The sequence below is a fragment of the Amblyomma maculatum genome, chromosome 5 (assembly GCF_055883805.1).
Source record: "Amblyomma maculatum isolate TAMU_Amacu chromosome 5, ASM5588380v1, whole genome shotgun sequence".
Taxonomy (NCBI): Eukaryota; Metazoa; Arthropoda; class Arachnida; order Ixodida; family Ixodidae; genus Amblyomma; species Amblyomma maculatum.
This window is the reverse complement of record NC_139348.1, coordinates 75,335,692-75,357,257: the sequence shown is the minus strand read 5'-3', so window position 1 is coordinate 75,357,257 and position 21,566 is coordinate 75,335,692. Positions and strand designations below refer to the sequence as shown.

The 21,566-nt window shown below is 46.9% G+C and overlaps 1 pseudogene; it reads left to right on the top strand.

Moving 5' to 3' along the window:
• Nucleotides 1–254: 254 nt before the first annotated feature.
• LOC146188521 (small ribosomal subunit protein eS1 pseudogene) lies at nucleotides 255–899 on the top strand (annotated as a pseudogene).
• Nucleotides 900–21,566: the final 20,667 nt, after the last annotated feature.

The following is a 21,566-nucleotide window of genomic DNA, read 5'->3' as shown; positions in this document are numbered from 1 at the left end:
TGACGGCATTTTTTTACCTAATGGCCCCACGTCATCACCTATTCCAAGCCCGTAATACTTCTCCCGGATTCGGTGCCACTTGCGTGCGAAGCCGAGATGTCCTACTGTTGGCGCACCGTAGAACTGCTGTAGAAATTGTTCTCTGAGGCTTCCAGAAACAAGAAGGTGTGCAATCCTGTTGGATGCAAAGTTCTTGACATGGACGTCATTTTCCAATGATAAAGACAATAGCTGATGTCTTAGCGGAGCGGGAGATGAAGCGGTCTTTTCTTCTGGGTTATCGACTAGAACGAAAACAGGGGCTCTTGAAAGGCGGAAAGAAGGGCGTCAAGAAGAAGATTGTAGACCCGCTCACACGCAAAGATTGGTATGATGTCAAGGCGCCGGCTATGTATACTGTCAGGAACATCGGAAAAACATTCGTCAACCGCACACAAGTCACAAAGATTGCATCCGGAGGCCTGAAGGGACGTGTATTCGAGGAGTCCCAAGCCGATCTGACGAACGGCGAGGATGCCTTCAGAAAGTTCCGCCTCATTGCCGAGGAATTACAGGGGCGCAACGTTCTCACCAACTTCCACGGCATGGACTTGGCCACTGACAAGCTGCGTTCTATGGTTAAGAAGTGTCAGATTCTGAATGAGGCAACAGTTGACGTGCGGACGACCGATGGCTACCTGCTGCGAATGTTTTGCATCGGCTTCACCAAAAAGTGTGCCAAACAGTTGAAGAAGACATGTTATGCCCAGCACAACCAGGTTCGGCTCAACAGGAAGAAGATGACTGAAATGATGATTCTCGAGGTGCCTTCGACAAGCCTCAAGGAGGTTGTCAACAAGCTGTTTTCATGGTGCATGCGCACCATGGAAACAGCTTGCACGTCTATATCGACGGCTTAGTGAATGCCGTAGTTCTTCAAGCTCCATGGTCATCCCCGAAAAGACAATAGAAATAAGTTAAAACAATTCAGCGGAATTATTCGACAGCTGCAGAGCTAACCACTCTTCGTGTAGCAGTTAGGCATATCAGTCCGTAAAGACCTCAGCAGTCGTCTATTTTCAAAAATTCAAAAGCAGCCCTCCAAGCCTTACAAGCGGCTCTTCGCCGTGGATCCCATGAGCAACTCATCTCGTAAATACAAGAACATCATCCCTATGCCATCAATAAAGGACGCGAAATCATCTATTCATGGCTTCTAGGACACAGCGGCATACCAGGCAATCTTTGTGCGGACGAGGTCGCGCGAAACGTCCACCAGGATAGCGACTGTGTTTTGATACCCTTTCGAGTGCGCCCACGCCACTGCCCGAGCTCTCCTCCCCCGGGACTCGACCCCTCCATCCTCCACACCGCCCTATCCCGGCCCTCTGGCGACTATTGCGGAGAGGTTACAGCACTGCAGACTCTCTCGCAGAAAATATCCACCCCCAGCCAAGGTGCTCTCCAAAGCGGAGGAAGTTAGATGGCGACATCTACAGACAGGTACATATAACACACCAGCCCGTTTAAACACAATACACCCCGGGTTCTGCGACCCCAAATGCAAATATTCCGGGGAAAAGGCAGGCCTGCACCACATGGTGTGGACCTGCCCACACAAACCTCCAGATGATCCGAATGCAGTGCCAACAATTGAGGGGTGGGAGGCTGCCCTATCCAGCTCTGGACTAGAGGCCCAACGGGCCCTCGTGACACGTGCGCGGGTAGCAGCGGCAGCCTCTGGAGTCCCGGACTAGGGACCCCACCTACACATCCCCCTCCCTTAACTATACTTTATAAAATTTTTCACTCACTCACTCCAGGGCAAACGCAGCTTGCTGGCTTCACACACTTTCGCGGGAGCGCACGCTCGCCTTGTGGAATACTGGCCAGTTCGCGAACTTCCGTTTAAAATCTCTGGACCCTTGCTCTCTCTCTCTGGCTCTCTCTCTCAGCAACGAGGACAACAGCCAAACTGGCAAGGAAGAACGGCGTTCGAGGCCCAGGAAGCGGTTATCTAGCGGTGCGAGAGGCGATAGCAAGAGAAGGGACCGGTCAGCTTCTTTCCCGTCACTGCCCGGACCCGAGCCTGGCGAAGGAGGAGGGCAAGGTTCCAGTCATGGAAGAAGTCCAAGTGCTACAAGGAAAAAGGTGAGCTGGAAGCTAGGATGGCAGAGATGGAACGCGCGCCTTAAACCGGCAGAGTAGAAAGTGTACAGACGCTGCTGGCCCAGGCCCCACAGAAAGCGGCGCAGGCGAACGCTTCTAGCGTGGACGATAACACAGCTATGGGAGTGGAGAATCGGGGGACGGTCCAAAGGCTGCCGCCGGCAGATGAGGGAGCTCATGCAAAGAGAATAGCAGAAACCTCAGCGGCGGACTCGCCGCAACGAGGAGTTAAAGTCACTAGTCTTAGGAGGGACATGCTTACCCTTGCGGAGAGAGTAGGAAAACTGGAAGAAAGACAGGATAGGTTGGAAGGTCGGGTCGACAGCATCGAAGCCAGACTAGGCAAGACTAAGGAGCGTCTTCACGCCTTCACCAATGACTTGCGGGGTTTCCAGCCCTAAGTAATGGGTACGTTTAAACACCTAAATGCTATGCTAGAGGCTAGATTGCCTCCTGTAGTCGGCCAGGAGCCGATGTTAGTGAACCTAGTGCCTCACCATGGCCCCTCACCAGCAAATTGAGGTTTAGCAGTGGAACTGCAGGAGCTTCCGTCACAGGCAAGGGGAACCTGCAGTTGCACATACAAAATCTAAATAGTAAGCCGGACAATATAGCTTTGCAGGAGGCTAGCGGCTCGGTTAAATTACCGGAATTCAAGACATTTACACCACCAAAGATTGATCGAGGGGGCGTATTGAGCGTCTTCACGGCCATGCTAGTCCATCGTAACACCACAGTGATTCAGCATACCATAGATAGCAGCAGGGAGGACTACGTCCTGCTGGAGATTTTACCCAAAAGAAAAGGCGATAAGAGTCTCTTTTCTCTTAATGTATTCTCTTCTCCAAAAGTTAAGGGGGTGGGCTTGCCAGACCTCCTGATAAAGACGCAACGGCTTGCGGCTAGGTCTCAACTCATCGTGGTGGGGGATTTCAATGCGCCTCATCCTTAGTGGGGCTACTTTTGAGCCAGCCCGAAGGGAAATACACTTTGGCAGGTTGCCCAGGACCTGCGATGGACGATGTTGAACAACCCGCTAGATCATACGAGGATAGGCAACAGCGTGAGCATCGACACCTCTCCAGACCTCACATTTGTGAATTGGTATCAGGGATGCAAAGTGGGTAAGCACGGGACAGCCACTGGGAAGTGATCACTTTATCCTTTCCACGATATTTAGTGCTGCTAAGCACAAAGACAAGGTGAAAGGAACTCGAGTGACGGACTGGGGCCGATTTCGGAAATTCAGGAATGACACAGTGAACGGGGAAATCGAGGACTTAGGAGCCTGGGTTGAGGCACTCAAGCAGACCGTGAAGTGTACCACAAAAAATGTTCCAGCGAAGGAGGAGGGCTCTACGGCAGACTGCAGATTGTTACACATGTGGGAAGCACATGCGAGTCTCCTTCGGAGGTGGAGGAAACAAAGGCATAATGGTGTCCTCCGTAGAAAGATGGCCAAGTTAGAACGAGAAATCGAAACGTACACATTGGAGTTACATTTACATTTATACATACTGCAGTCATAGAGACCAAGCAGGGGGGCAACATTCAAAAAGCAAAAATAAAATCAAACACTACGCAAATCCAGCGTTCCGGCAACAATAAAAGAAGAAAACCAAACAGAGGGCAATGATATTGTTAAGTTTACACATACAATAAGACACTCTTTTCAAAAGCAGCGGCATCCTGAGCCGAAAAGACATTTGCTGGCAGTGAGTTCCATGTTGTGATTGTTCGGGGAAAAAATGAGTTTTTGAACGTATTTGTGCGTGCAAAGTACGGGGTAAGGTTATGGTTGTGGCTATTGCGTGTCTGTCGTGTAGAAAGGGGGGATATATAGGGAGCAGCATTAATATTAAATTGACTAGAGTAAAATGAGTACAGAAATTTAAGCCTTGCAAGTGCTCTCCTTCTTTCTAGAGTGGATATGTTCTTCGTAGACATCAGAACGGATGGCGAGATAGAGCTATGGTAAGCGTTAAAAATGAAACGGACTGCTTTTCTTTGGATCATTTCAAGTTTCCTTATATCCTTTTTTAAGTGCGGATCCCATACGACGGAAGCATACTCAAGTTTCGGACGAATTAGTTTGTTGAAGGCAAGTTGTTTAAGTTCAGAGGGAGCGTGTTTTAATTTGTGTCTTAGAAGGCCGAGGTTCCTTGAAGCAGACGAGCAAATGCTATTAATGTGGCTGGACTATGAAAGGCGATTTGTAATGGTGACTCCAAGATATTTGTATTCGCTCACCTGTAGCAGTGGAAGATTGTTTATTGCGTAATTAAAACTGTATGGCGCTTTCTTGTTAGTAACCTGAAGAAGAACCGATTTGTCGCTATTTATTTTCATGGACCAAAGGGTGCACCACTCTAGGACATTATTAAGATTTGACTGCAAGCATTTTTGGTCGGTAGTGCTGCTAATTTTCTTAAACAGAATGCAGTCATCTGCGAATAGTCTAATACTGACTTCGGACGTATTTACGGAGTTAACCAAATCATTGATATAAATAAGGAATAAAAAAGGCCCAAGTACGCTGCCCTGAGGCACACCAGAGGTAACGGGTAAAATACCTGAATGAGATTTTTTAACATCGACGAACTGTTTTCTGTTGGAAAGATAGGTTTTAATCCACCTGACAAGTGCTGTTGGAAGACCAAGATGTTGAAGTTTAAAGATGAGCTTATTGTGCATGACGCGATCAAACGCCTTGCTGAAATCTAAAAAAATGACGTCAACCTGTCCAGCATTGTCAATCGATGAAGCGAATTCATGCACTGTAGTGACGAGCTGTGTAACCGTAGATAAGCCTCTTCTAAAACCATGTTGAAAGGGAGACAGGATGTTATTTTTTTCCAGAAATGACATAAGATATTTAGATATAACATGCTCCATAAGCTTGCAGGTACCTGAAGTTAGCGATATGGAACGGTAATTGTTAACGTTCAAACGATCACCTTTCTTAAAAATTGGAACAACGCGAGCTAAGCGCCAGTCATCAGGGACAACAGAATCTTTTAATGAAAGTTCGAAGAGGCGAGTTAAAATGTTGGCTAATGGTTCGGAATAACGGCGCAGAAACTCATTAGGGATATCATCAGGCCCCACTGCCGATTTCGTTTTTAAGTTTAGCAGCATGTTTAGTACGCCTTCATAGCTTATAAAGTCACCTGATATATCAGATCCAGATACCTGCAGTTCCAAATCTTGATCACTCGAGGCAAAGACAGAGTGAAATAAACTATTGAAGTGATTTGCAATATCCACAGGAATCTCCGAGACCATGCCGTCAATAGATAGCTGTTTTACCTCATCTTTAGAATCACGTAGGTAACGCCAAAACTTCTCAGGGCTCTCTCTTAAGAATTTGGGCAGTGCCTGCGAAAAGTAGTGTTTTTTTGCTTCGGAAAGCTTAGAAGCTAGCTGAGTTTTCAGAGTGCGAAAACAGGTAGTTTTATGACCGCTTCGTTTAGTGCGTTTAATTTTGCGATGCAAATGAATGATTTCTCTAGTAATCCACGGATTAGGCTTATTTGTACGTACACGCTGGTTGGGAACGAAATTTTCAATGCAAAAGTGAATAGTGTCCTTAAGTGTAGTCCATAATGCTGTGACGTCGCTAGGCAGGTTATCACATAAATCCCAGAGTTTGTCTAGGATCGCAAGATCATTGGCACGTGAAAAATTTTTTACAGTGTTATTGTTCGCTATCTTATGGTTTTTCTGGGCATCAAGCAGCAAAGACAAATGAACGCTTTTGTGATCAGAGATAGCCGTGTCAACATACACACTGTATTCAGATAAACTAGCGCTGACAAATACCAAATCAAGAATTGAACGAGCGTTACCCACTTCTCTAGTGAAGTCAGAGACAGTCTGCACCAAATCACACATCAGCATAATATTCAAAAGAGGGTTGGTTGAATCATTAAAAACACAATCAGGGTTAGCCCAATCAAGTAAAGGAAGGTTGAAATCACCAGCGAGAATAAGGCGGTCATCTTTGAACAAATACATATGATCATACAGCTCAACCAAGAAATCGGGGGAGGCAGATGGTGGTCTGTACACTGCGCAGACTGTGAACAAACTACCCCAGCAGTTTACCCTAACAAATAAACTCTCATGATCATCTATCTGGTTAAGAACAGTGCCATTCAAACAGTTTTTTATTATGACGGCTACGCCCCCACCACGGGTAGGTCGGTCTCTTCGGAACATTTTATGTGACGCGGGGACAATAACACTGTCAGTAATGCCGTCATGCAACCAAGTTTCGGTAATTATCATTATGTGGGGATCATGGGCCAAAATGAGAAACTCAAGCTGGTCAACTTTATTGGCAATACTCTGTGCATTCAAGTTCACTGCCCGTAATTCTTTGGGCGCAGTGGATGCATTCCGTCATGTCTCTACGGCGTTCCGAGAAGGAAGCGCGACGCGTGTGTTATTAACTTCGCCCCAACCGAACAGGTTACCGTCAATTTTCAACTTATCATAAACAAGATACACCTTTTGTTTCTTATCTCTTTCTGCCTTCGAGCTTTCCCAAAGCAGTTTGCGTTTGCGCAGCGTGTGCTGGCTGTAATCGTTTTGTAGGTATATATTGCTACCTTTCAGCTTGCTTACGTTCCGCCAGACGGCTTGTTTTTCATTAAAATCTTGGAAGTACGCAATGACTGGTCTGCGAGTTCCGCTGAACCCAAGACGGTGAATGCGAGCGACGGACGTGCACTGGACGCCCAGTTTTACACCAAATACATCCGAAATCACCTTAGTTCTTAGTGTTTCTTCACTTTCATCCGGGGATTCATCAATGCCATACACAACAACGTTAGAGCGACGACTGTGGTCCTCAAGATCCGTTAATTTGTCCTTTTGCCAAGTAATAATGCTCTGAAGGGAAGCGGTAGAATTTTCTAAAGTGGCAATCTCAGGGGACTTTACATGCATTTGTTTCAGCTGTCCATCTAAAGAACGCAACCGAGAATCGACATCACGCAACAGTTGCTCGTTTTCTGACACACAGATTTTAATGGATTCAAGCTCTTTAAAGATTCGAGTCTGACCTTCCAAAATACACTGAAACATATCTTCGACTGAAGGTCCAGGGTTTTGCTCAACATCGCCGCAGAGTAGCATTTTGCACATGAAGTAAAATACATACACCAGGTTCATATAAGTGCGTGGGCACGGCACAACAACAAGAAAAATTTCGTTGCCAGAACGAACTTTTGAAAAGGAACAACTAACCTGTGTTGTGAAAAAGAATTTCGTGGTAAGCGACATGATGCCAATCGCTTCGCCGCGCCCACTGCCGAAGAACTGCTGTGGAGGCTCTTTTATAGCTGGGTTCAGTGTCGACGTAACGGATGTGCGAATGTCGGGTAGAAAAGTATCCGGTTTGCTGGCCAGGAACGGAGGATGCGCAGAAAAGGCAGTGTCCACAGTGCAGCTTGAAACCTTTGGCCGTGTACACATGCCGTTGACAGTTGATGAATCGGCGATCACACACAGGAGAACCTGTGTTGTGAAAAAGAATTTCGTGGTAAGCGACATGATGCCAATCGCTTCGCCGCGCCCACTCAACTTGCAGTGCAAACAGTGGGGCTTGTGTCCCTGTCCCTCTTTCGTGTCCTGCTTTGTAAGCCGTTAGTGTTCTATTTACGCCATCTGCATCCTTCATCCACCGCAAGCACCTGCCGCTGCCGTCTGCTTTTGTAGATGTTCACGATGGCTTCAACGCGCCCGATTACCCTGCTACTTGGGGATTCTCCCAGTCCTCTTCAACCAGCCCACCTTCTCTCTGACCTGGACGCCTCAGAGACCTAGCGTAGTAACTACATCGATGCTCTGGAGTGCGATCCGACGCCTGATTCGTTGCCAGACGACTTCTTCCGATCCGCCATCGATGGCGCTTTTCGTTCCACCTACCGGAGGCAGCTTGTGGCCCTTTTAGAGACGTTTAGCTCGCCTTCGACGCCGCGCACAAACCTCTCGGCCGCACTTCCACAGCCGCACATCCCATTCAGACCGGGTCTAAGTCGCCTTTTCGACAGCGCCCCTATCGTGCATCAGCGGCAGACCATCGCGTGATCAATGAGCATGTTGAGGACATGCTACAACGTGGTGTACTCCGCCCATCTCAAAGCCCCTGGTCTTCACCAGTGCTGCTAGTAAAGAAGAAAGATGGTTCGTGTCGCTTTTGTATCGATTACTGGCGCCTCAACGAAATTACCCACAAGGACAATGACCCCCTTCCGCGTATAGACGACGCTCTTGATTGCCTCCAAGGTACCGAGTACTTTTCGTCTCTAGGTTTACGTTCCGGTTACTAGCAAGTGCCAATGGCCGCCTGTGACCGAGAGAAGACCGCATTTGTGACTCTGGATGGTCTATATGAATTTAATGTGATGCCCTTCGGTCTGTGCAATGCACCCGCCACATTCGAGAGGATGATGGATAACATCTTGCGGAAGTTCAAGTGGCCCATCTGCTTCTGCTACGCGGACGACATTGTTCTCTTTTTCACCGACTTCGCTACGCACCTAGAGCGCTTGCGGCACGTTCTGGTTTGTCTTACTGACGCCGGCCTGCAACTGAATCTCAAGAAGTGTTACTACGGTGCACGGAAGTTGACTATTTTAGAGCACGTCGTCTTTAAGGAAGGTGTTCGCCCTGATCCGGCCTAACTGCGCGCAGTGGCGGCGTTTCCTAAGCCGCTCTCGCTCAAGCAACTTTGAAGCTTCATAGGGCTATGCTCCTATTTTCAGCACTTCGTGCGGATTTTTGCTTGTATAATTGCAACCCTGACGAAGCTACTCTGGGGAAACAGTGACTTAGCTACGTGGTCGTTCGAGTGCGACGAAGCGTTCACCGCATTGCGCTGTCATTTGACTTCGCCATCAATCCTTCGCCACTACGACCCGACAGCACCCACCGAGATCCATACTGATGCGAGTGTCGTTCGCCTCGGAGCTGTCTTGGCACGACGGAAAAACGGCTTTCATGAATACGTCATCGCGCACGCGAGTCGTGTCCTCACTAAAGCTGAATGCAACTACTCAGTTACGGAAAAGGAGTGTTTGGCAATTGTGTGGATACTAACGAAATTCCGACCCTGCCTGTACGGTCGCCAGTTTGACGTCGTCACGGACCACCACGCGTTATGTTGGCTGTCGTCTATTAAAGACCCGTCCGGCCGCCTCGCACGATGGGCTCTCCGCCTTCAGGAATTTGACATCCGCGTTATATATCACTCTGGCCGTAAACACATAAACGCCGACGCTCTGTCTCGTTCTCCCCTCTCCAACAAGCCTGCTTGCTCCACGGCGGCTGATCCCGTCCTCTCGTCTCTAACCATCGCTGATATGCCTGCGGAGCAGTGCAAAGACCCGTGGCTCGCATCTCTTACCGACATTGTGTCCACTTCTAACGCTGCTGCGCCTTCTCGAACTTTACGCCGTCAAGCACCACTCTTTACCCTAGGAGACGGTCTTCTCTACCGCTGCAATTATATGCCTGATGGTCGACGGTGGCTTCTCGAACATTCCCCGCCATTTACGACATGACTTTTGCGCCTCTTTCCATGCCGACCCTCAGTGTGCCCATCCTACTGTAGTCAAGGCGTTTCAAAGAATTTCTCCACGCTACTATTGGTGCGGCATGTACAGTTATATTCGCAATTACGCCCGCTTCTGAATCGCCAGCGCCGGAAGTCATCCACACCTCGTACTTCTGGCCCCTTACAATCACTTCCATGCCCGGCCCGCCCTTTTGACCACGTTGGCGTTAACCTTTACGGGCCACTTCTCTGCACGGTCTCTGGGAACCGGTGGATTGTCGTCGGCATCGACCATCTCAACCGGTATGCCGAGACCGTCGCTTTACCCGCCGCTACTGCCCGTGAAGTTGCCCTGTTCTTGCTACATAATTTTGTTCTTCGCCACGGTGCGCCACGAGAGCTGCTGAGTGACCGAGGACGCGCCTTCTTTGCAACGTCGTTCAAGCTCTACTGACCGAATGTCGCATCATACATAGACCACCACAACATATCACCCTCAATCTAACGGGCTGACAGCGCTTCAATCGTACTCTCGAAAATATGCTCACGGTGTACGTTGCCGCCGATCATACTAACTGGGACGCTGCTCTTCCTTTCGTGACGTACGCTTACAACACCGCCACGCATTCAACCACTGCATTAGCCCTTTCTTCCTCCTTTATGGGCGTGAATCGTCGTCCACGATGGACACTAATTTACCATATCGTCCCGACGCCTCCGAGTGGACTCTCCTTTCAGACGTTTCCAAGCATGCGGAGGAATGTCGCCAGTTGGCCCGGAGTTTTACATCGGAATCTCAAGGCCTCCAAAAGCATCGACACGACAAAGATCAGATGCCACACGTTTTTTCTACAGGATCCCTTGTTTGGCTCTGGGTTCCTGGCAACCAACCGGTATTGTCATCAAAATTTCGAACCGAGCACCACAGCCCCTATCGCATTGTCCGCCAAACCTCCCCTGTGAACTACATCGTGAAGTCACTCACTCCCTCTTCGCACAAGCGTCATCGCGGCCACGAAACTGTTCACGAGATCCGGCTCAAAACGTGCTACGATCCGCTCTTCTTGCCCCCACCATGGTTCACCAGGATGGCTGCTCTTCGCTCCGGTGGAAATTGTAGTGAACTATGCGAGGATATTACGAAGACGAGGATGCACTAGGCGAAGATATCACGAAGACGAGAATAAGAACGACGAAGTAGTGCCGCTGCGTTGCTCGAGTTTGCTTGTGGAGGCCTAGACTGGCTGTGCACTTGTGTCGTTTGCCATGCAACGTAGGGCGATTATCATGTTAAAACGTAGTAAAACCCCCCTCTCAATACCACAAATTTCATAGAGAGGTAAAAATATAAAGCTCGCATAAATTATTATATGTAAATATTATTCCGTTGTAAATGACTATTAGGTGTAAAATAGCAAGAAAATGACATCATGTAATGCTCTATTTCACAGCAGCTGCTTGCAATTTTCCTTGTCTCTGCTCGACGTTTCGCCCACAGACGAAGTAAGGATATAGCAAACATAGTTATCTTGGATAAATTCAGCAGACTGCCTTGGCATAGAGATTAGCTGAGTTCATCTCTCCTATCAATTTCGCTTAAATATAAGATATTACTTCGGCTTTCTAAGACGCATAACAGTTATCCACGAAGCATTGATTCTTGCATAACATAAAAAGGTTATTTCCCAACAATTGTCTGATAAACCTCCTTCTGTATATATACCTTGAATTCAGTGAAGGAGAAGAAAGCTTTCTCCCCTTAAGGAGACAGTGGCACGCCGTAACGTTCCAGCTTCTACCGCGAAATGAGGGAAGTAGAATACGTTTCTGATTAAATGGAATCTGTGCACATAATCGAAAAAAATTCAATCATATTTACCCACTAGAAATTGGATTTTGCTCAAATTGCAGTATTTTCCATATGCCAGCAATCCGAGCGAATTGTTTTCTTGTTTCATGCTGCACTGCCATTTTTGCGCACTTTGGATGTGCTTGGCTTCGCTTCTGTCATTTTGATAAACACGTTGCGATGGAGGATTCAGAGTTCACAACAGCCACTTTACATCTTCATGTAAGCGAAAAATGTTCGGACGTATTGTTCACACAGAGTCATATCATTCACGTATAACACGAAAAATATATATTTTAGTAAGTATTTTGTGATCTTTGCTTTGCCCATGGAGGTGGGAAAGAAGTGAACTCCATGCAAGTCATTATGCAGTCAAAATATGCAAGTTGCAAAAAAGCGCTAAAGAATTTGGCGGTGCTTAATTCTAGAGATCCATTTTACCAGCTTCATTGGTAAATATATGATCGTTGCTCATAGAACTAATCAGTCAACAAATACGCGAAGAACACAACACATTTAAATGACAGAAATGTGGCTCTATTTAGAACAAGCGGAAAATTGATGTAATTTGAAGCGTCTCTAAAGAGACAAAAGTAACATTAACTCCAATTTTCCATTTGCACCGGACACAACTAAGTGGAGATTAAAATTTCATTTTACCACAGTAATAAATTCAAAAATATCACTGTTGTAGTAGGTCTGCACAGCATTTTGAACTTCTACAGAAAATATGCTGTAGCATATCATTCTTGTGGCTAGTTGGTTCGTTGCTGCTAACGATAGGACATTGCGATGGCAGGACAAGAGACATGCGAGAAAAAGCGACACCATGGGCGCCCTTGGGGTCATTATTATTCCTATATAGCTTGTTCTTTCTTGCCCAGTTCCTAGCTTCTATGAAATTATTAAAATGTATCATTTTTTCCTATACTGTGCTTCCTTTACCAATGGTATATATGCTGCGTGGTCTACATCTTGCTCATCGCATGGAGCCCCTATTGCACAATTAAAGCCCAAAATGTGCCTCAAGCTAACACCAAGCGCAAGCCATAAAAGAAAATTTTAGTATTTTAATGAGACAGTCAATCCATGAAAGGCTAAACACTTTTAATACGAAACAGTGAGGTGCTGTTCGCGGTCCTCCCGTCATCTCGCAGACGAAATGTTAGACATAAATGAACGAAGAATTCACGACCATACTCTTTGGTGAATGCAGACACACGCAGCGTGGACGTAAAAAAACTGCCAGTAACAGTGAGTAGACGAAACAGCAAAAATGGCTTCATTTTTGCGAAAGAAGTGCCTGATGGTGGTTGTAAAGACTTGGGGAGCTGGTTGCAGTGAACGCAATTTGTCATTCTGTCTTTTTTGTGTAATTGTGTAGTTCATTGCTCTAGAGCAGGGCCTCGCACCAATACTAGAGGAAAGTAAGCGTATCATTTAGCTGTGACCGCAAAGTGTTCGTGGAAAGCTTTCATGGCCTCAAATGAACAAGAACCTGTCCCAAAATCATGATTTTCAGCGTAACTATATGCCCGCTGTAGGTCGAAGGCCCGTTTCATATTGCTAAAATTGGCACGATTTCGAGCTAGCGGCTTCCACTTGACCCCAGTAAAGTAGAATATTCGATAATTCAGTACTACTGGTCGTCCACATAGTATAATAGGAACGAAATATTTTAGCAGCCATTGTTGATGTTATAGCTATGACGTTAACCGCCCTCCAACGTGTTTGGCTTCGTTTTCTAAGGTTGGTGCCACCATAATGGAATGGACATTGCTGACAATCACACAGCTTACTACACGTACCCTTGCGCAAAAGCTGAATGCAAGTCCGCAAAGAAACGCGTCATATTAACAGGGTGAGTTGTGATTTCATGGTCACATTCTCACTAGTGAGCAGAATATAACGCTCATAGGCAACACCAAACAATACAGCGAAAATGCCATTAAAACTGCAAACCACTTTGTATAAATGAATCCGTAGAGAATAACAGCTCGTTCCCCACCAATTTACGTAATCTCCATGCTAAAAAACGGCTCAAAGAGACCTTTGAGCCGTTGAGAAACAAGTGTATTAAGGTCCTGAAGTCTGCCGCGAAGACTACTTTCTTCCAGCGAATATATCACAACATTTAGTGTCATTCTATAATTAATATTCATGTATAAGAAGTAAAAACTACGTTTTTTGCTGGATCCATCGCATATTTTGTCCTACGAATTATTGAGGAAAAGTAGACTATGATAGAAAGTAAGTCTTCTCTAATGCTTACTTACACATGTCCACCTCCTAAAGGCACTGCCCTCAACGGTCCCCATGTTACCGCCTGGCCAAACTGCTGCCCGACGACTTAATTTACGAAGCCGGCACGTGTACTGAAGTATTAGTCCAGCATTTATAATGATGGGATGAATTGATTTTACTCTTGCTCTAATAAAAGTTACCAATCGTCCGAAATATTAGTGAAATTATATTGTTGAATACTTCCTAATTATAGCTGCATAGCTCTCTTCGACAAGTGGGTAACAAGGCACTGCACTTCATGAAAACAGTCAATGATCATGGGTTCGAAGAGCAGCATCTTGCTCCTTCGCAATGTGGCTATGGTGTCTAAGTGATAACGAAAAATCGTTCTGAAGCCTTCGCTTTGGGTTTATATTTTCAAATGTTGTGAAACAACTTGCAATAATTGTTGCATGTGTTTCCGCATGTTGTCATCCAGCCCGGAGAGTTGTTTTCGGATTTCATATATTTGCTCTACAAAGATTGGCGGACTCTATTCAGCGAAATTGTTAGCATTTGATTTAAAGGAGTTAAGTAATGACAACGATATATTTTGAAGCATTTTATGTCAGGCATAGTAGAACCCAGCTTCGTCGTAAATGTGCGGACATAAGTAAAGAGAGCACGGGTTTTAGTTCAAATTACAATCCCGCGTTATGTATTAAAGATAAGAAAGAGATTATTTGTTGAAGTGAAAGCGCACTGGTTTTTACTACCTGTTTCCACATTCCACGACTGCCGGGTTCATTTAAAGGACACGTGAAAACGTTTAGAAATAAATAGGGTGCTCTGTTTACTTTTGTCCGCACCGGTACATATCACGCTGTCTCTCACCAATGCCGGTGCAAGAAAATGCAGCTGCGACCTGCAAATACACCGATTAGCAAGTCTGCTATATTGAGAGGGAAAATGCTAGGTTCCAGTCCAGCGAATAGAGAGACCTGTAGGATAATGTCGTAGAAAGATCCCCCATACACATTACTTTGATAGAGGTGTTATGTTATGGCTGTCCCACGGCTGATAATACTTAAGTGCCTTCAAAGTTTTTTCAGGGGTCTTGCCCACTCCTAATCGATATCTGAGCTACCATTCATTGTGAAAATATGCTTTTAGTGATACACAGCGCTTGCTCTATAAGTGCTTTCTGCATATTTACATGTGGTAGTGTGCTATTGTTTACACGTGGACTGCGAGACTGTGCACAGAGGTTCTCTCCAGCTGCCACCTCTCCACCTTTGAGAATACCGCACGCGCGAAGTAGAGGTAGGTAGAAGCCATATAAAAGAAGCGAAGTAGCAGAAAAATAATCGAGCGCCGCCAGCTCGATGCAGCACACGTGCGAATGAGAAGCGAGAAACGAGCACGCGGTGCGCCGCTAATGCTGATAAGCTCTTTATTTACTCCCAAAGAAGGGGAACCATCCGAAAGACTGGTTGCACTGGTTAGAGAAGGTCAGCAGGGATCCCTTGGAACTCTGAGGCCTCCAATGCGCGCAAAATGGGCTGGCGCTGTTGGGCGAGATCGGTGGTACGCAAGTGAGACTCCCACGCATCCATTGTAGCTGTATTGTCTGCATTGTGTCGTGTACATGCCCACACCATGTGAATGAATGTGGCCGGTTGTGAGCAGTGATTGCAACTAGGTGCAATAAGATTTTGGAAAATATTCCTGTATAGCCATGGGTTTGGAAATGTTCCTCTTCGTATTTATCGCCGATGGACGGCCTCGCGCCGGGATAGTTCCCGGTGTGCAGGGGGGTAAAGACACCGTTCGAGCCAATAATGCTCGAGGATGTCCGTGTATGCAACAAAGCGTAAATCAGTTCTTTGGGAGTGTCATAGGAAGCGGCAGGCTGAGGAGGGTGCTCCGCCCGATAGCTGAGTTCTCGGGCTAGAGCATGCGCCTGTGCGTTTCCGCTGAGCGCCTCATGGGCGGGAGTCCATATGAGAAGACGAGGTGTAGACGGTAAGGGGAGAGGGCGCAGGATAGTGTGTGCCTGTCGGGATATACGACCTGCATCAAAGTTACGAATTTCCTTTTGGGAATTGCTAACGACTACTTTGGTGGCTGGCTTGGCAAATGGGGCCGGCACTGTAGGCTTCTTGGTTGCAAGCGGAAGAAGCGCACTTGCCGCTGCGTCCGAGTAGGAACTGTGCACCGGGCACGTCACCGTCGGGTGGTCATCACTGCAGCATCGGCAGGGTGCAGCTATCGCCTTGGTGACCGTGGACACCACAGCGTCCACAAGAAGGCGCTGAACACTGCACCCGAAAGTGGTCCGAGGAACCACATCGCCGGCAAACACGCTGCATACCTTTGTAGTCGAAGGTTACGCGATGTCTAGCGACGCGTAAGTAGTTGGGTACTGGTGACGTGGCCGACATCTCCATCCGCACGTATCGCGTTCCAGTCAGAACACCCTTACGGAGCCCATCTGGCCCGCAGGGACGGACAGGACTTTGCCATGTTGGCTCAGAACCTGGACGAGCGTTTCGTTTGAAACGTAAGACGGCAGTAAAATGCAGGCCACGGTGGTAACTTAAGGCCCAACAGGGCCGATTGGTATCAGCTCGCTGCCAATGACGAGGCAGCCGGCGTCAACAATTAGGGAGATGGAAGCCATGCTCTTCACTGTGACTTAAGTAGATTGGGCGCCTATATGCTGGACGCAGTAAACTTCAGGTAAACCCACTATTCACTCCGCCGCGTCGACGACGGTCTCGGAACTGGTTCCCGCGGGGACGTCTATGTCGACAACCAGTCTTCAAAGGATTCCACAGCGTTGAGGGCGCCATGGAGACGAAATCACCGGACGCTACTAACGTGAAACACGCAGGGACGGCGCTAAGCTTCAATCTACCGGCTAGGCACAGCAAACACGCTTAACGATCTAAATGACTATTGAACACCCCTGCGACGCAGGCAATCTGCGACAACAGGAAATGTACATGATAACAAACTAAGGAAAGTGCACATAAAATACATTAACAAACAAATATATCCCAAATCAGTATTTACATATAGAATAAAACGTGGCTGTTCGTGATGATGATATATACAATTTTAGTGGGAATATACATGAAGGTATAGACAGTCACCAATTTTCCGACAGGTGCAATATTTGCCTCGCACGAGTGCTTGGTTCTGCTGCGGTAAAAGTCGTTCTAAGCTCAAGGAAAGATATGATTGGCAACAAGCAAGTTAGCATTTTTGAATTAACTTCTTTCTATATTCAAAATTCTTTCCGGGCGAGTTTATGCATATTGCACACAAATACAACAACTGCACACAGATAGGGTAACAGGCAGAATTTTATATATTTATTTTTAAAACTATTCTTTCTTTAATTGGAGATAAAGGGCGTTAACTTCTCCTCGTGAATATATCCATCCGCAATCCGACGCCACTGCCTTAACCCTATAGCGCCGTATAATACACTTGCGCTGAAGCTCTTGCACGTCCTGATATGTTTTTCGGTGCTCCCTATGTGTAATTGCATTGATTCTTCTCGTACAGGTGTGCAGCTTTAACGATCAGTGTGCACCTGTGGTTCTAAACCATTTAGACATTTTTGAGATCTCTCGCGCAGCGTGAAGTCTGCTTTTAGGGTTTGCATGCATTTGCACATCTTGTGATGAGATGAAATGTTATGCACAAAAAGGACGATATGAAGAGTGCAGACACAACAGGACCAGCGCAGTTTTTGGTCTTCTTTATGTTGTCATTATCCGCATAATATTTCATGGCACTGCAAGATTGAAGCCAAACTAGCTCGACAACTCTTGCGGAAATTTATTTGGTAAAACGTAATACTTTTGAATCATGCAAAGGGATTTTCTTTATGATAATGGATTTTCAGTGAACATTAGGAACGTTTCTTTGCTGCTTGTACATTCGTTTGTCATAGTGCATTGCAGGGTGACGCCGACCAGCTTGCGACTATTTAATATTAAACTAGGCATATTCTTTGATACAGCAGAACATCATTCTTCGTAAGAAGTATGGATACTTCTAACAGCCTAAGAACATCCTGTTAGTAAACCATCTATTCTTTTACGCCCTAAAAATATTATCTAGCGCCAAGGCCTGTCTCGCACCGTGCTAGCACCTTAGTTTCAGGGGATATTCTGGAGTGCTTTGTTAAAAATGTGTCGCCTATTAGGCCTATGTGGGTAATATAGAGGGATGGATAATAAAAAGTACCTTTACTCAACTAGGGCTGCTTTCGTATGGCTATGCGAGAGTATTATTTGGGCAGCCAAGGTTTTCACTAAAATTGCTTCAGTGAAACGGTAGCTGGCTATCAGTCAACTTAATGGCGTATGATGTGAGCAGTGAGAAATCATATGACTGAATATTGTGTCCGCGATTCCACAAGGATATCGGCGATTGCTGAACATGTACATCATTGAAGGTACGTACGAAGACTGCTTTCATGTCGGCCGAAAACTGGCATATAACTTGACTAACAGTTGTATGCTGGTTTAAACAAGTAATTTTATAGTGGCACCCGGAACGCTCCGTGCTCCTGGCTCTCGGGCTTGGAACGGCAAGCATACGCTGCTTGCGGCATGTGCAGCCGCTTAATTCTGACCTTATGGGGCTCGTAATGGGGGATACAGTGGCTGTCGGATATGCCGCAAGCGGCAGAGGCCTACCAGTTCGAGCCCCGTAAGACCAGAAGCAGCCACTACACCCCCCTCCAGGAGGCCTTCCTTACGCCCACTACCGCTTCGGTGGCGGATGACTGCTGTTGCGACGCGTGTCATTCTCTCTCCCTCTTCTTTTTCTTTCAAACGTCTCTATTTTCTTCTATGTCCACACCAGTCAATGGAGGTAACTGAGCCACAGAGCCTGTAGCGGGACAGTGTATTTTTTTCCCTCTGCATACAGTCGCAATAACGACTGCAGGGTGGGTGTAGGGATGGCTACTCCTGGTTCCATGGGGCTTTGAATGTCAGGCGTGGGCAGCTTACGGCGGGATCCTGCCTACCACCGGTGGTTGCACCCGCTATAGGCCATCATTGCACCAGCCACCACCTCGCCTCGTTGGCGTACGACGGCTGTTGCTACGCGCGTCTTCTCCCTTAATCTTTAATTTCTTTCTTGTGTAGTTATTTGCGATGTTTAATTCTTCGGGGTATAAAAGGAATCATATGAAGGATGCGAAGGATGAAGGGTATGGATAAATAAACGTACAGAGGGATTGGCTGATGTAATGCAGTCTAGAAGTTAACGATGATGCAGTCCCTGCTTCAAAGCGGCATATGACGGAGGATAGGCCAGCTGTAACCAGGTGTCGGATCCGCATCGGCTTCAGTGTTGGATATTCCCACAGTAGATTGTGATATCTGCTTTTATATCTCGGAACTTGCAGACGAGGCAAGCATGATGGGGACTGAAATCTTGAAATTGAGGCCACTTTTAAGTCACTGTAGGTGTTGGGGCTGCCTAACTCGAACGCTTCAAAGCGCGTGCAGGGGTCGATCGCGGGGGAGGCTTACTCTACACGTAAGTACGAGACAAAGTGTGCGACGTCAAAGGTGCTGCTTTCATTTTAAAAGGGGCGTGGCATTACTCAATTTTAGTTTTGGCGATGACGATATTGATGTGGAAAGGCGGGTCGGAAAATACGCATGGCTTTATAAGATCACGCGAAATCTATTCAATTCGAATTAGCTGCGGTATGCGTGCGGCTAGAATGCGTATGTCTTGGCAGATTTGTGGGTTCCTACTGACGCGTCTTTGTCACCCGGAGGGCATCAGTGTGTATTAAAATACTGGCCGTCAGAACCATGGAGATGGCGGTCACAGATCGAAGCGCCGCTTGCACAGCAAGCAGCTCCGCACAAAAAATAAGATGAAGTTTCGGATAATAGAAAAGTTTATGGCTCGTTTAGGGGAGACTTGCAAGGGCAGTAAACTGCAGTTGTCATTTCGCAGGCCGGGATGTTTGCGTCAACGTAAGTTTCAATGGAACCTTGCTGCAAGCAGGCTTCTTCTTCCATAATTCGGTTGTGAAATGATGACGCCGATTCCTGTGTTCTTTGTTGTCGTAAATCCATGGGTTTGTTATACTAAGGTGCGCAAAACGCCAAGGAGGAAGAACTGACAGTGGGAGTGGTAGAATTGAATTCGATGAAGCATAAGCTATGAGAGCGCACGTTGCGTGAGATATGGTGGCCTGATCCCTGCGAGCATCACGTTGTCACTGCACCAGTTCATGTATTGTGTTAAGCTGTGCGTTTTAGTGGTGTACCGAATTGTGTTATGCGAGGAAGGCACGTAATGACCCTCATTGCCTCTCGATTTACAGCATCAAGTCGATCTTATTATGCCCTTGTCAAATATTGTAACTGGGCTCGATAACCAAGTCGCGGTCGCACCACTGCCCGCCCCAACTCTCGTGCAACATATGAGCGGGCGTCGCCCGTTTTTGGAGCAATGCCTCTGATCAGACGCAGACCCTGTTGTAGAAAATGGGAGATACACGTGTCTTAGAAAATGCTACACATAAGGGGCACTAAACGAGCGCAGGAAGAAGAAACGAGAACACAAAATGGCTTCCAGGAATTATGGTCCGCACTTCGAACGCGCAAACGAAACCGGAGCCGAAGCTGCAGATGGCCCACTCCTGCCCCGCAAAGACCAGTGACTTGCCACGTCTGAATCTGGCCTGAGCATGCCGAAGCCACAGGAGACAGTCCTCTCCTTCTCCCCCTTTCCTGCTTTCATGTTTTTCTCATCTCCAGTACTGTCCGACTCTTGTAAAATAAAATCAGTCTCGTAACCGTTACCGAACGTGTGTGTGTCATTCCACTGAGGCTCCTGCGTGCGCGGCCCTGCCGCCTGAACGAGTAACGCGCAGTAAAAGAGTATCGTGGTGCGACCTTGCTAGCATCGCTCCGTGGTGCTCGCTGTACAGTGAAACGTTTGACTAACCTAACAAAGAAAAACTAGGAATTCTACACTTTTAATGAGTTTTTTCACCCGAGACAGACATGCAGTTTCAGCTCCCGATTCATGAATTGTAAAACCTAATATTTTTACTGCTGTAATTTCTTCAAGTGAGGTTCCGGACAGGAGCAGACGAACAGCTGTTTCAGTTAGTTTACGACGCCGTCAGCGGTTTGGATCTGACATAAACATAACTTTACTGGCGGAAAGTTTACGCCCAATGGAAGAAGCATATAAGACGTAATACCTTACGTTAATTGCAGGGCAGCGGACTGAGTAAATAGGTCGTTCTGTACGCTCCTCGCCATGATATTGTCACGTGGTGGTGACCAGCGTCGATGACACAAATGAAGACACAGGCTTGATGGTACTGAAATTACCTCTTTATTGAGCTGACTTGCGCCCGCAAAAGAACTAAGCAACTCGGCGGCGGCGATAGCAGTAAACGTGTTGGTCGATCGTCGAACAAAGAATGCTCATCACACTCGTCAACGCTCAATTTAAAGGCTGCACAGAACAATCTAGATAACGTTGCAAACAGCTACCAGCACGGGCTGGAACATTGTGGAAAGACGCACGAGTGACCGGAAGCTTCGAGATAGATCTCGGTGCATCTTGCGCTACAACGAAACCGATAAAGGTGTGACTCGCAACATCGAGCATTAACAAACAAAGATTATGGAACTGATACGCGATCCAGAATCAGAGTGAGAAGCCTGTATGCCGGCGGCTGTTGAAAAACAACAAATACAGTTTTGAATGTTT